We start from the raw sequence: 13,598 nt of genomic DNA on the forward strand, positions 1-13,598 counted from the left end.
TTTTTCTTTCTTTCATATTGATCTCCCCAAACTGATTTTGCTCTATAAGTCACAATGTTGAAAACGAGTGATAAATCTGATCTGGCTAGTTATAAATGTTATTAAATTATAAGACAAAATTCTTGGAAATATCGGACTGGATAGATCAGGACTATTTCATGGTTGAGAGCATACAAACTTCTGAATAAATTCATTGACACCACAGATTAATCTAAACCCTGTTTATAAAAAATGATGAGACTTTGAAGATAGGAAACTAGAAGGAGTAGAAATAACTAAAGATTATAATTAAAGAAGAAAAGAAATGGAGCAAAACACTCTTAACTTGGATGGATACAAGGATATCGGAGCAGAATGCACTCAGAAATTATTTTTAAGATTGCTCACTATCATAAAATGGATTTAAAATGTGTTTCAGAAGAGGAACAGGCCTCACTGGACAAGATTGAGAAGGGGGCTAAGTGTAGATTTAAAAATGAAAGGTTACAATCAACCAGTGAAAGTTATGGGTGCTCCATCACTGGAGGCTTTCAAGAAGAGACCAGAGAGCCATTTATCTGAAATGATATAGACTCTTGTGCTCAAACAAGGAATTGGACTATATGGCTTCCAACTCTGTTATTCTATGTTCTAAAAAAGAATGATATGGAAAAAAGTTGTTATACTGGATTTACAAATAAAACCAGCTGGTGTCATAATAATTAAAAGTATACACAAATAAAAAAAATCAGAAGAGTGACTTGGATAATTTTCTAATTTTGAGTTTACAAAAAAGACATTTTAAAGGTTTGAAGGAGCTTCTGATAAAAAACAACATGAAAACAAATCAAATTCCAGGACACCATTTAAAGGGATTAATGAATTAAAGTGGATATGGGTGTGGGCTGCTATGGCACTCAGAGGGCAAGTTATCACAGGTGAAGATGCCTCTTATGTGTAGTACTGGTTGCATCTTCCAATTCCTGAGGTCACTCCCAGACCATGGGCAGCATACACTTGAAGGCCTTGGATTCCCTGGTAAATGCCAGGTTGGTCAATAATAAGGTGCCCTTTAGCCAAAACCTTATTGAGGAGGAACAAGTTGACTTGTCATGTGTTACTGATTGATTCTGGAAGGAGGTGGGATTCCCCTCTTGGAGCTGTGCTTAGCCAGGTTTAGAGTTTGGAACCAGCCAAGATGCCAGAGCAGGGGAAGTTGGTGACAGACCAATTATATCAATCAATCAATCAATCAATCAATTAAATCAATAAATAAATTGTTTAATCAATCTGGCAGCTTACTCACTAAGCTACAAGGAGGACTGAAAATAATATACTGTATATAATTTAAACCCAAACACAGTCGTAGGGAACTACAACTCAGATATAGTAGTACAGGGTAGGCACAGTGACAGAGAAGGCATGTCTCCTGGATCCATAAAATGACATTGTTTAATAAATAGAACCTGGAGTATTCCAATGGTCTCCTAATTAATTAATTAATATCCTAACTAATTAATTGTAAATATATGGTCTCACAAATATCTACATTCTGTGTCACGGAGGGCTGCATAGGTTACCATCAGTACTCTGAACAACATCCCAAGACCCACACGTAACCAGATTGATAGAACAGAACTATGAACACCATTGGCAAAAAGAAGATACTATGAAATCTCCCTAGACTTTAATTTAATCAGTTTCAGCAAAGAAAGTAAATGTTTTATACTAAGCAAGATAAAAAAGCAAGAGAATTCTTAGCATCATGGTACTGATAAATAAGCCATTAACAGAAATACTGAGATAAACCTCATTTACAAACTATTTTTTTAAAAAGAAACAACTAAAAATCAAAACAGAACTAAACGTGTTGTTCTTTACTACATACTTATTAACCAATACCTCAGATAAACAAGAACTAGCACCAGATAAACAAAAACAACAAAGAAACAATTAAGCAACAAACAAACAATACCTCAACCGAGGCTAGTAACACAAGCTACTATATATAAACCACATTTCCACAAGGAGTTAAAATGCTACCTAGCCTGATAATGAATTTCTCTGTGAAGAGAAGCAAACTCAGAGAACATCAAAAACCCAAGAGTAAATATGGTAAATCAGTAAGATATAAGGTCAGTAATTGATGAATATTGAACAAATGTGGCTACAAAACATGTATTAGCAATACAGAAGAAATACACTGAAGAGTTTTAATCATTTAGACAGCCTGAAGACTGAATTGCAAAACAAATATATGAAAAAACAGTGCATGAGTCAAGAATTAGGGGAAGACCAAAAATATTGTGCTGGGATGGAGTTAACAGTTTCAAATGCCGAGAAGTAACAAGGAACAACATTCAGTAATTGCAAGTATGAAGCAGTGTTTCATTTATTGAAAGATATATTACTGGAATATCATCAAATTTAAGAAAACAATAAACAATGCAGAGAAAAGTTTGTTTGAAAAGATATTGTTTGAAGCATCTTGATTGCTTGATTAATCTGTTCTATTTTACTGCATTCCTGGATGCTCTAGGATTGAAGGCAATGAATCATTGTCGGAAAAGTTCTTGGGAATTTTAAATTTAAATCTATGCTAAAATGATAACAATGATAAGAAAATCAGAACAACTTTATTCACTCAGCTCTTTAATTAATAGTTTAATTATTATCTGGGCAGGGGAACCTGGATCAGCTAAGAATACTGATATTCGGGATTGTCTGATTCAATTTGAGGATTGAATCCATTGCTTTGTATGCAATTCCATCTGCAAAAGTGTTCATTTAATCTGACTCAGACCCCAGAGTTAGAAAAAATTTCCATATTGTATAAAATGCCAGTGTTTCTACCAGTGTTTCTATTTGCTGTGGAGTTTAGTCGACTAGAATATAGTAGATTTCTGACCACAATTGAACCCAAGATTTCTGTTGCTAAGTGAAATATTTGTTAAATGAGTTTTGCTCCATTTTACAACTCTTCTTGCCACAGTTAAGAGAATCAATGCAATTGGTAAACTTGTAACTTGGATGTTAAGTGAATCTGTCTTCCCTCTTGACTTTGCCTCTCAGAAGGTTGCAAAGGGGGAACACATGACCCCTGGACACTGCAACTGTTGCAGTGAATCAGTTGCCAAGCATCTGAATTTTGATCATGTGACCATGGGGATGTTGCAATGCTTGTAAGTATGAAAAATGGTCATAACTTTTTTCAGTGATGTTGTAACTTTGAATAGTCACTAAATGAACTATTGTACATCAAGGACTACCTGTACTTTGCAGACAGAAATCTAATCATTCATTCTACTTCAGGTAAATGGCAATCTGATATTAGTTATGTACAGAGGTGGTATTCAGCTGTTTTGGACCGGTTCACCTGAACCAATAGTGGAAATTGCGGATGGGCCTACCCACATGCCCCGGTTCTAGGTCATCCTATTTAGGGACATTTTTGTGGCTAGGCACATGCATGTATGGCACGTGAACTCAAACATCTTGCATATTTTTTATCAAAATTAAAGGGATTCAACATAGTTCATTTTGAATTCAAATGGTTAGTGTTGAAATTTTGGATACCATGCTGCATGCAAACTGTTATAACTGCTGTCATTTAAGGTTTATTTAACATTTTCTCTGCCGATAGGATACTGATTATTTCCATTTGCTTTTCTGTGTTGGTAGTTCTATTAATTCTAAATGCTCTTACATTCAGGATCATTGGAGGTTTTGTTTCCCTCTCATTGCTGTGCTCTGTTGTGCAGAATTGATCCTCTAGAGGCAGGCTTGTCACTCTATGTAAAGTAGAAGGAAAGGCAAATGGGGAAAAGGAAAGGTAATTAGAGAGGGGAGGAAAGGACATGAGAAAAATGGAAGATTATATTATAGACAAGGCAAGAGAGAAACAGAGTTGCAACTAAATACTTTGGTTCTTTGAAATCCAAACATTCTGTTTCCTGGGCATATGTAATGACTTAACAATATACTGAGAACTATGATACGTCATAGATGAGACCATTTGCCCTAACACAGAGATGGGTAACTATTTTTTTTAAATCTGGCATGGCTATATTTTTTCCTAAATAGTTTTTTCTTTGAGACTCATTGAATCAGCAAAACCAATTATTATTTTTTCATTGTGGGATGAGGGGCAATACTTTTAAAATAAAACTTGATAGAGAAACTTCACATTTTGGTCTATAATTAAAAAAACCTTAAAAATAAAAATTATAATCTTGAAATCCAATCATTCTGTCAATAAATTTTACTTGTATAAATTTGTAGAATTCTGGAAATGTGGAGACTAGATTTACTAACTACACCTTATAAAAAATACTTCTATTCAGGCATATTGAACTCAGTAAAAAACAATTTTGAATTTATATACAAGTCAAATAAGTGAATTGAGGATTGTTTTTTGCGTAAGAGGAGCTTTAAGTCAGTTTTGATTCCTGATGACTGCCTGGGCAAATTCCTACAGCTTGCTTTCATACTGATAACTTAAATCTCTTTCATTGAAAACATTTCAATGAATAATATTAAAAAAATGTTGATGTTGGCTCATTAGATATGTGTTTCCAGACACATTATGATCGGGTTCATATCTATGAAATCATGGCTTCTTTAACAATGGTTTATTGAATACAAACATGTTTAATTTATACAATTCATAAACTGTAATTTATAAATCAGAATAGTGGGGTCACATAACATGCTAAGACAAATCTAATATGTACTGTAGTTAATGTGTGAATCGAGCATAGAGCTTTTTAAATAAATAATCTACTGGCAATTTGCAAATACCGTAGATAGATAGAGGGTAGATAGAGGGGAGATAGATGATAGATAGATAGATAGATAGATAGATAGATAGATAGATAGATAGATAGATAGATAGATAGATAGATAGAGAAATACAGTAGGTAGGTAGGGAGAGAGAGAGAGAGTAGTTAAGTAGATAGGTAGATGTTTCCAGGTGTATTTATCCATGTGCTGGACAAAGAAATCACTGACAATCTGCAGTACCTAAGATTTTGTTTCTGCTGGCACAGCACTTGATCAATCTAGTTCTCATCAATCACTTTAACTAAAGAGCTTTCTAAGAGGGGAATTTTTTTTTTTTGCACTCTGTAAACCTCCCAAAAATGGCCTGTTTTTTGCGAAAACGGGCCCGATTTTGTTTAAAAAAGGCATGAATAGCTTTGGGGGAACTTGCAGAATGCTCCTGGGGTGCCCCCCCCCAGAACAAGCAAAAAACAGCCCATTTTTCACATTTCCGGCTTTCCAGAACTTCCAGAAGGCCCATTTTTTGCCATTCCCAGGCTCCAGAGGATTCCCTCAACCCTCCGGGAGGGTGAAAACGGCTTCCCCTGGGCCATGGCCTTCCAGAGACTCTGGGAGGCCCATTTTTCACACTCCCCAATCCTTCGTGCAGGCTTTGCACTTACCTGGCAACCATGTAGACTCTGGGGAGGGGTGAGGCGAGGTGGGCAGAGCCAGCCAGGAGTGGAATTTGGAGATCCGCCAAACCGCACAGAAACTTTGCTAGAAGATTGCCCGAACCTGGGCGGTTGTGGAGCAGCCCACCCCTGCTATTAATACTGATTGGGGCTAGCCTTGGAGAAAGAAGCTGAACCAAAGCAAAACTGTGTCACCCTGCCCCAGCCCCAGCAGTCAGCTCAAAAGGATACCATGGTCAATCAAAGGGTGCTGAGAGATCAAGAAGAGCAAAGATGGTTGAACTACTTTCATCTCACCCTTATCAGAGATCAACAAGTGCAACCAATATCATTTCTGTTCTGTAACTAGGCCTGAATTCTGACTGAAAGTGGTCCAGGTAAAACTCTGCCAGGCAACCATCTTTTCCACTACCTCCCTAAAAAGGGAAGATTGGAAACAGGATGAAAATTGTCCAAGCAGATGGGATCATGTGATGGTTTTTTTAATGACAGGGTAAACCAGGGCCTCTCGGCCCTCAAAATGTCCCCTCCTATAATGATGTATTAATCACTGCCTGAATCTACCTGGTAGTCATTGTCCTGGAGGCTTTCACCATCCAGGAGGAACAAGGATTTAACTGACAGGTAGTGCGCTGACAGCACTAAAGATCTTGTCCACTTCCTCAGGTTCAACGGGTCAAACCATTCCTAGATAACTGTGGACGACCTTGTCATAGGTATCTCACAGGGAATTTCTTCATGCATGAGATCTAACTCGGAACGAATCCAAATGAGTTTGCTTGTGAGTTGTTGAACAAATTTCTCTCCATGGCCCTGAAGATGATTACCCAACATCTCCATCCCCTGTTCCAGTAAAGAACAGGTGATCTGAAACAGACTCACTAAATGACACTCTGAGGATACAATAAGGTCAGAGAAATAATACTGTTTGCTGCTCTTACTGCCATGATGTTGGCCTTTTACAGTTCTAAAGCATGTCCAGTCAAGTCATTCTTTGTCTTCCTCTAGTGGTGCTCTAGGCTTGTCTTAACCCTTTTAAACCTGTAACATCTCCATGAACCACAGGGAGGGTTGGGAACAATGGGTCAAGAGAGGCCACACAACCACGATCCTGTTCAAGGACCTAGAGATTTAGACAGGACCATGCAGCAACACCTCCAATATATCCCTCAATTGCTTTGGAACAGATTAGGATCCATCAGCTGGCATACGAGCATTTCAGGGATACCAGGACATGATCGGACTATGATAAGGGAGATAATCTTAAATCCCTCACCATTGCTCAAACAATAAAATCAGATTTGGTGTATGAACACAATCCTGATCTGAGATAGGCCCATGGCCATCATAGTGATCATGAATTCTTGGACTGCTTCCAGAGTTGAACCCAAGGATTGAAGTCTCCCAGAACCATAAATCTGGGAAACTCCTCCACCAGCCCCGAGATAGCCTCCAGCAGTTCAGGCAGGGAAGTTGACACACAGCAGGAAAGCTAGTATACTAGAAACAATTCCAACTGATCCCATGAGCTCAGCTTCAGAAACAGGGTTTCACAACCAGGAATTTGCAGAGAAAGGCCTCTGAAGTCCAAAAGAGACTCTTTAATAACCACTGTCACCCCACTTCCCTTCCACTAGGGTCTCAGCTGGTGCCAAACCCAAAACCAGCTGGACGTATCTCTGAGAGGGGAATCCCCTTTTTCACTCAGATTTCAGTAATGCATGCCAAGTCGGCTCACTTTTCCTCAAAATCCTCTACTTCAGCTTGTTTAAAAGCTGACATATAACAACATTCCAAAATATTGTATAGAAACATGATGTGAAATCCCTGGTCACTTTGGGTGAAAAAAGTGATGGAGTAACTGCCAGTGATATATAATATACTGCCAGGACTAAAAAGAGTCTCTTCTGTGCTCTATGAGGGAGTCCTAAATAAGTGAGGAAATCTTTTCCTATGTCTATATTGCAAGATGAATATCTCTGTGTTGTGAAAAAGATAAAATAATAACTTAAATGTTTTTTAAGTTGTGAGTTGTAAGTGAAAACTGAATTATTTTAAGCTAAATGAAAATAGATTTCCATTTTTATCTATGGATCGACAATCCATAGATAAATTAATTTGTACTTTTACTAAACAAAACAATGAAATGGAATAACCATAATCTGTATTATTAGATTAAATCTATGTAGATCATGTAGATCTTTCATGGCCTTTAGTATTATCTAGCCCAATGTCATATTGGGTTGAATTTTATTATTATATTTTGGATAGTCCTAATAAAAAGATATAATTTGATGGAATTGTTAAAGGCTGGATCAGGCTAGAAACTGGAAGATCATTAGTCTTGCTTTAGGCACAAAACCAACTAGGTGATTTTGGGCTAGTCCACTCGCAGTCCTAGGAAGAAGGCAGTGACAAAGCACTTTTGAAAATGATGCCAATAATACAGGGACTTACCTAACTGATCCCCCAAAGTCAAAACAGACTGAAGACACAACACAAAATGAAACAGGTTAAAGGTCTATTCATGGACTGCAATTCCTCCTTCCTACCCCAAGGATCATCAGGTGATAGTTTCCAGTGGCTGCAGTTCCCTTAATATAGATGCACATATCACAGAGAACGCAACAAGTGTAGTAGACATTTAAATATTGTCACATTTTAACTAGGGATATATGTATGTAGCTGTGTGCCTCTGTCATTAAGTCTGTTATTTTGAAATAACACCCCCATGATACTGGGAACAGAATGTAAGGTGGTGATGTGGAAGAGATGTCCTTCACAAGCGAGCCATAAGGATATAAAAACCGCCGCGCCCATCGCCAGAAATGGAATTGCGCCCATAATAGTAAGCAAACTGTAACGTGTAAAAGTTAATCTCGCAATCAAAAAAGGGAGGGACATTTTAACCATTTCGCATTTAAACAACTATGAGCTGAGAACGATCTTTTGCCAAGAAACCTCTCACCTTCCTATTTTTGGTCTGCCTGCCTCGGGCGCCTTTGCGCTTTCTTTCTCTCCAAGCCGTCGGGTAGCGTCTACCCGTTTCCGTAGCAACCTCATAGTTCCGGTTTAGGGAATAGAGAACGAGCGAGCGAGCGTGCGCACTATGCCGTGATGGTAAAGCACCATAGAGATAGGAAATTATAGATAATCTTAAACGAGTTAAAAAAATAGAGAGCGCGCTAGTTTTTCTTTAGAGAAGCCATCTTTAATTCGCCTCGCAGACAAAATATTTCGACTTTTTTGAAGGAAAATTTCCAGCGAGGAATTTAATTCACTGACTCTGGTGAATTAGGGTTTTTTTTTTTTTTAAAAAAAAGTTTAAAATGAGCCAATAAACATTCATATCAATAAAGGAGAATATTTGCAGCTCGGAGTTGACAAGAGGGGTCCCTAGCGCTCTTTGAACTTCGTTTTGTTGTAGGCGTTTCATTAAGCAACCTTATCAGTAATAGATGCAGCAGCTTGCCTAACGTCCCTGTCCTACTCTCCTCATTTATTTGTACCCATTTCCTGTGTTCTTATTCATGTTTATTCTTATTCCTGTTATCTTGTACATAAGTGACAAACTAAATAAACAAATAAATAAATAAATAAAATAAGGGAGTGCAGTTTGATGTTTGCATTATTTTTCGTAGAGGCGATTGTGTGCGCGCCTACTGTAATTGAGATCGGCTGTGACGGCTGTGACAGCAGGGATGGATTTCTTCGATTATTATTACGGTATCCAAGGAGGAGTCCATGACTCTCATGTATTGAATGTATGAGTCAACAACAAGCGTTATTATGCGCCAATCGAAGAGAGGGCGCCCAAGATGCTCGGAAGAGGCGCTTGAGGACCCGCGCCTCGCAGGGAGGAGGGCGGCGCCGAGGCTTATTTAACTGTCCGCAGTTCACGCGTTGATACTAGAGCAGCTGTTGTCTTCGTCATCGGTTGGTCTCGTCATCATGCGCAAAACAGAGCCCCTTCCCCCGCCTGGCCGCAGGCGGAGTGGGTGGTAGCGGAGGCGATTCCTTGGGTGGGTGTCGGGCCGTAAATTGGTCAGCCTTTGTGCGGGAGCTCATAAATGCCTTAGTTAAAAAAAAATTAATAGTGCGGAGGCGAAAGACAATCCGAGGTCTCTTATAGAAATACCTTGTAATTTTGCTGCTTTGGTATACCGTACAGGTGATTGATTGATATACAATGATGTACATCAGTGTCTACTCTGTCAGCTGACATTCACGAACGAACCAAAGGTAGAAAACTGGCCAAAGTATTTTCTTTGGTGGAGAAATTAACTGACCTGAAATGGTGAAAATTTGAATTTCGTGCCTTCTACATTTTTGATATTGCAATGATAAACTTGCTTGCCAACTGCCAAGTTCTCATACCAAATTTATCCACTGTATGCATACACATATTAATGAACACAACGCAAATAAGAATCAAAGCATCTTTCCAATTCCTCATTCTATTATCTAATCTATTCCAAGTGAGAATTTATTTATTTAGTATATGCCATATACATGGATTAGCAATATAAACATTTCAACTAGAATAGTAGAATTCAATAAAACATAAATGTTAAAAAGACCTATGTTCAAATATCTAGGCCATCTAACCATTGAAGCCCAGTATTGTTTATATTAAAAAAAATAGATTCTTGATTGGTATATGCTCTCAGTTTACAGTTAATTACAATGTGATCTACAGTTTAATGTGGGACCCTGCAGTCACACTGAAGGAAGGATACTCTGCTCCATTTATATGGAGTCCTGGCAGATGCTGTGTAAAGTGTCAATCCTATTCAGGATTGTTCATTGCTGACATGGTCGTTCAAAGCCTAGCACCTTTTTTTGTGGGGTCATTTATATGCCTTCCTATGTTTGGGCGTTCAACAACCCATTTTGCTTTCCTTTGGCAATCAGTGTTAAAGTTGTTGGGCAGATGTTGTGCAAATGTCAGTGTTGGTTTCCTGGATTTGAGTCTTCTTGCTGATAAATGAGGAAGGTCGGCAAGCACCAGTAGGAGTGAGCTGTTCATAACTTTTCTATATTCCCACACTAGTGCATCTTGCCTATCGTCATGGTGTCATTGAGTCTGTCGTCTTAACTTCCTAGTATGGCAGCTGTTAAGTTCGTTGCTAAGGTGGAACCACATAGTTAATGTTTTGCTGGTGCTAGGAGCGAGCCTCCAGTTAGTGAAAAATTTTCCCAACATTTTAAAGTCTTTGGATAGGAGGCTGTCTGTCAGCTACCTCCATGTGTTTTTCTTTTACTGCTATGGGCAAATCATCAATGTGTCCAAATTTGTGTCCCCTGGTCACCAGCATTATCTAATATAAGTTGAATGGTGTATGTGCCTTTACAGAGTCGTGGGGGGGGGGGAAGTATTGTTTAATCTTACCTTATTTTTTTCCCATTATTATCACTCAACATGTTATCAATTAGTCTGTTTATAATTAATTTTTCCAGGAATTGAAGCAGGAGCTCAAAGAGGCAATTGGGCAGTAACTTTCAACTCTGTCTAGTGGTTTGCCAGTTTTAGAGATGATTGTGTGTGCTCAGAAAGTGTTCCGATTGACCACCAAAAAGTTGAAAGTGATTTCTTGGTGAGAGTGGAGTGTCCTTTCACTATTTGAGCTTGGAAGAGAGATATAACTCAAGTGTGTTTGGTCAGGAGTTTACATTGGGTGTTTGTTGTGTCGGTTGTCTAGGTCCACTCAGGTTCCTTAAAAGGTTCAAAGCTTTCCTGCTGGATTTGCTGAAATTTAGTGATTCTGAGTTCCTACTTCTTACACTGAGCTGCATCTCTGGATTGCTGCTCTGTAGGAGGTAGAGTCCTTTATTTCTCCAAATGAGAAATAAGGGAAAAAAACAATTGGAAACCATTTATTTGTTTAAACAGGCAGTATAGGTTTTTTGCTTAATGTCTTGTTTGTGTTTAATGAAATGTAATGTGTGAATTTATTTCTCTTTTAAACCTTGTAAGTCAGCCAGAAAATTCAAAATATAATTTAGAAAGCCTTTCAACTTCAACAACCCTTTGAATTTTCAGCAATTTTTATTTCTAACTTCTATTCTAATCCATTATTTCTCATGTATTCTAATATTTCATATACTCATGCAATTTTGTTACTAGTAATATTTTCCATGCCCTCTACAGGCATATATGGCTGTTTGATTTTTGGCTTATCCTCCTAGCAATGTCATATAGAATAGTTCAAATCTTTCCCTTATTATTAAAATAAATTTGGTTGACAAAAGATTAATCATTTTAAAAAATTCACAAATCTTATTCTTCCCACATATCTCTGTCATAATTCTTGGAAAATCATAATTTATGAAATTTAAGCTCCACATGGTTCTGGCTTGGAAAGAGTCAATAATAAAGGTATGAGATATTTCTGATCCTATGACACATCACATTGTTGTTTGCAGTGGCTTTATTTAGAAAAGGGATGTTCTGTCTGCTGTTAACTGCTTCTACTTGAGATGCTATTCACCCTACTTTAAAGAAATCTCATTTAAATCCAAGTTAATCATTTCTATCAATCCATTGCATCTCAGCTGACTGAGCATGATATGGTAAGATAATCTTGCATCAAGGCAAAGCATACACAGAGCTTTGAAATGTTTCATGGAAAACAGAATGTTTTTTTTATTTTGAAATGTGGAATACAGAGATTAATTATCATGGTTTCTGCAAGATCTTGGAGTCTTAGTGGACAACCATTTAAATATGAGCCAGCAGTGTGCAGAATCTGCCAAAAAAGCCAACAGTTCTAAGCTGCATAAACAGAGGGATAGAATCAAGATCACGTGAAGTGTTAATATCACTTTATAATGCTTGGTAAGGCCACACTTGGAATACTCCATTCGGCTTTGGGCGCCATGATGTAGAAAAGATGTGGAGACTGTAGAAAGAGTGCAGAGAAGAGCAACAAAGATGAAGAACAGTTGCAAGAACTGGGTATGTCTAGTTTAATGAAAAGAAGGTCAAGGGGAGACATGATAGCAGTGTTCCAATATCTCAGGGGTTGCCACAAAGAAGAGGGAGTCAACTATTCTCCAAGGCACCTGAGGGTAGAACAAGAAGTAATGGGTGGAAACTAATCAAGGAGAGAAGCAACTTAGAACTGAGGAGAAATTTCCTGACAGAACAATTAATCAGTGGAACAGCTTGCCTCCAGAAGTTGTGAATGCCCCAACGCTGGAAGTCTTTAAGAAGATGTTGGATAGTCATTTGTCTGAAATGGTATAGGGTTTCCTGCCTAGGCAGGGGGTTGGACTAGAAGATCTCCAAGGTCCCTTCCAACTCTGCTATTGTAAGATCAGCCATTACTATCATTTTTGTTTCTTCTTTTTATTTTAGGAGTAAAAATAGCAAAAACTCCCAATGCCATGGATATTTTAACTTTCCCAGGTGACCACTAAAGGAATCATAACTTCCTTGATCAGGGTTTTTCAAACTGTGTTCCATCGAATCCTAGAATCTGTGAGAATTTTTTTTAAACCGTAATTTTTACTTTTATTCAGAAAATTAAAATACAAACTCCAAAAGAAAGATTTTTTTTTGCAAAAACAAGACCAACCCCCCCAACATTTTAAAAAGTACATTAAAAAGCAAAAAAGAGAAGAAAATATATACATATATTACCTCTTTCCAATGAATACTGATAAATATATTGCAACAATATTAGTTTACCCACTTGTGAAAGACGCCCAAAAATATCTACATCTATTTGTATTTGACCTGTCATCTATCTACTATCTATATTTAACAGACAAAGCAACAGCAGAATTAAACTTTAAAATCTTCTGTTACCAATCTATTAACTCATAGGAAGTCTACTATAGCTAGTAACATGGAATCCTTATCACATATTGGACATTAATATAATCAGGTGAGTTCAGAAGTACTTTACAAGAAAAGTCTAGCACTCTTCTGTCCATAATAGAATATCTTGTGTTACTAGGCTTGAGATTCTTGCTTTGGATAGTTTAGAACTGCAATGCTTGTGGTCAGATTTATGTATTGGGCATAGTAACATCTTACCTGTAAACATTTTTTTTAAAATTTTAATCATAATGTAACACATGCAAACACTTCTTTAAACTTAATGTAAAAACTTACATTAAACTTGATTGTAAAAAATTTCAATTTTCGTAACAATT

The 13,598-nt window shown here is 37.5% G+C and overlaps 1 protein-coding gene across 3 annotated transcripts in view; it reads right to left on the minus strand.

Moving 5' to 3' along the window:
• MARCHF10 (membrane associated ring-CH-type finger 10) overlaps window positions 1-9,337 on the minus strand; it is a 60,568-nt gene extending 51,231 nt beyond the window's left edge. The window contains exons 1-2 of one of the 3 annotated variants that reach the window (XM_087713294.1): window positions 5,424-5,643; window positions 3,686-3,770 (exon numbers count right to left, since the gene is read on the minus strand). The gene's annotated coding sequence lies outside the window, so the exon portion shown is untranslated. Of the gene's footprint in view, window positions 1-3,685; window positions 3,771-5,423; window positions 5,644-8,403 lie in introns of those variants that run through there. The other 2 variants (XM_087713293.1, XM_087713295.1) reach the window with 2 other exon arrangements.
• Between the last annotated feature and the right edge of the window lie 4,261 nt (window positions 9,338-13,598).

This window comes from Thamnophis sirtalis, unplaced genomic scaffold, assembly GCF_051295495.1.
Source record: "Thamnophis sirtalis isolate CommonGarterSnake01/CBP01778 unplaced genomic scaffold, rThaSir2_p1.2 scaffold_4, whole genome shotgun sequence".
In the NCBI taxonomy this organism is placed as follows: Eukaryota; Metazoa; Chordata; class Lepidosauria; order Squamata; family Natricidae; genus Thamnophis; species Thamnophis sirtalis.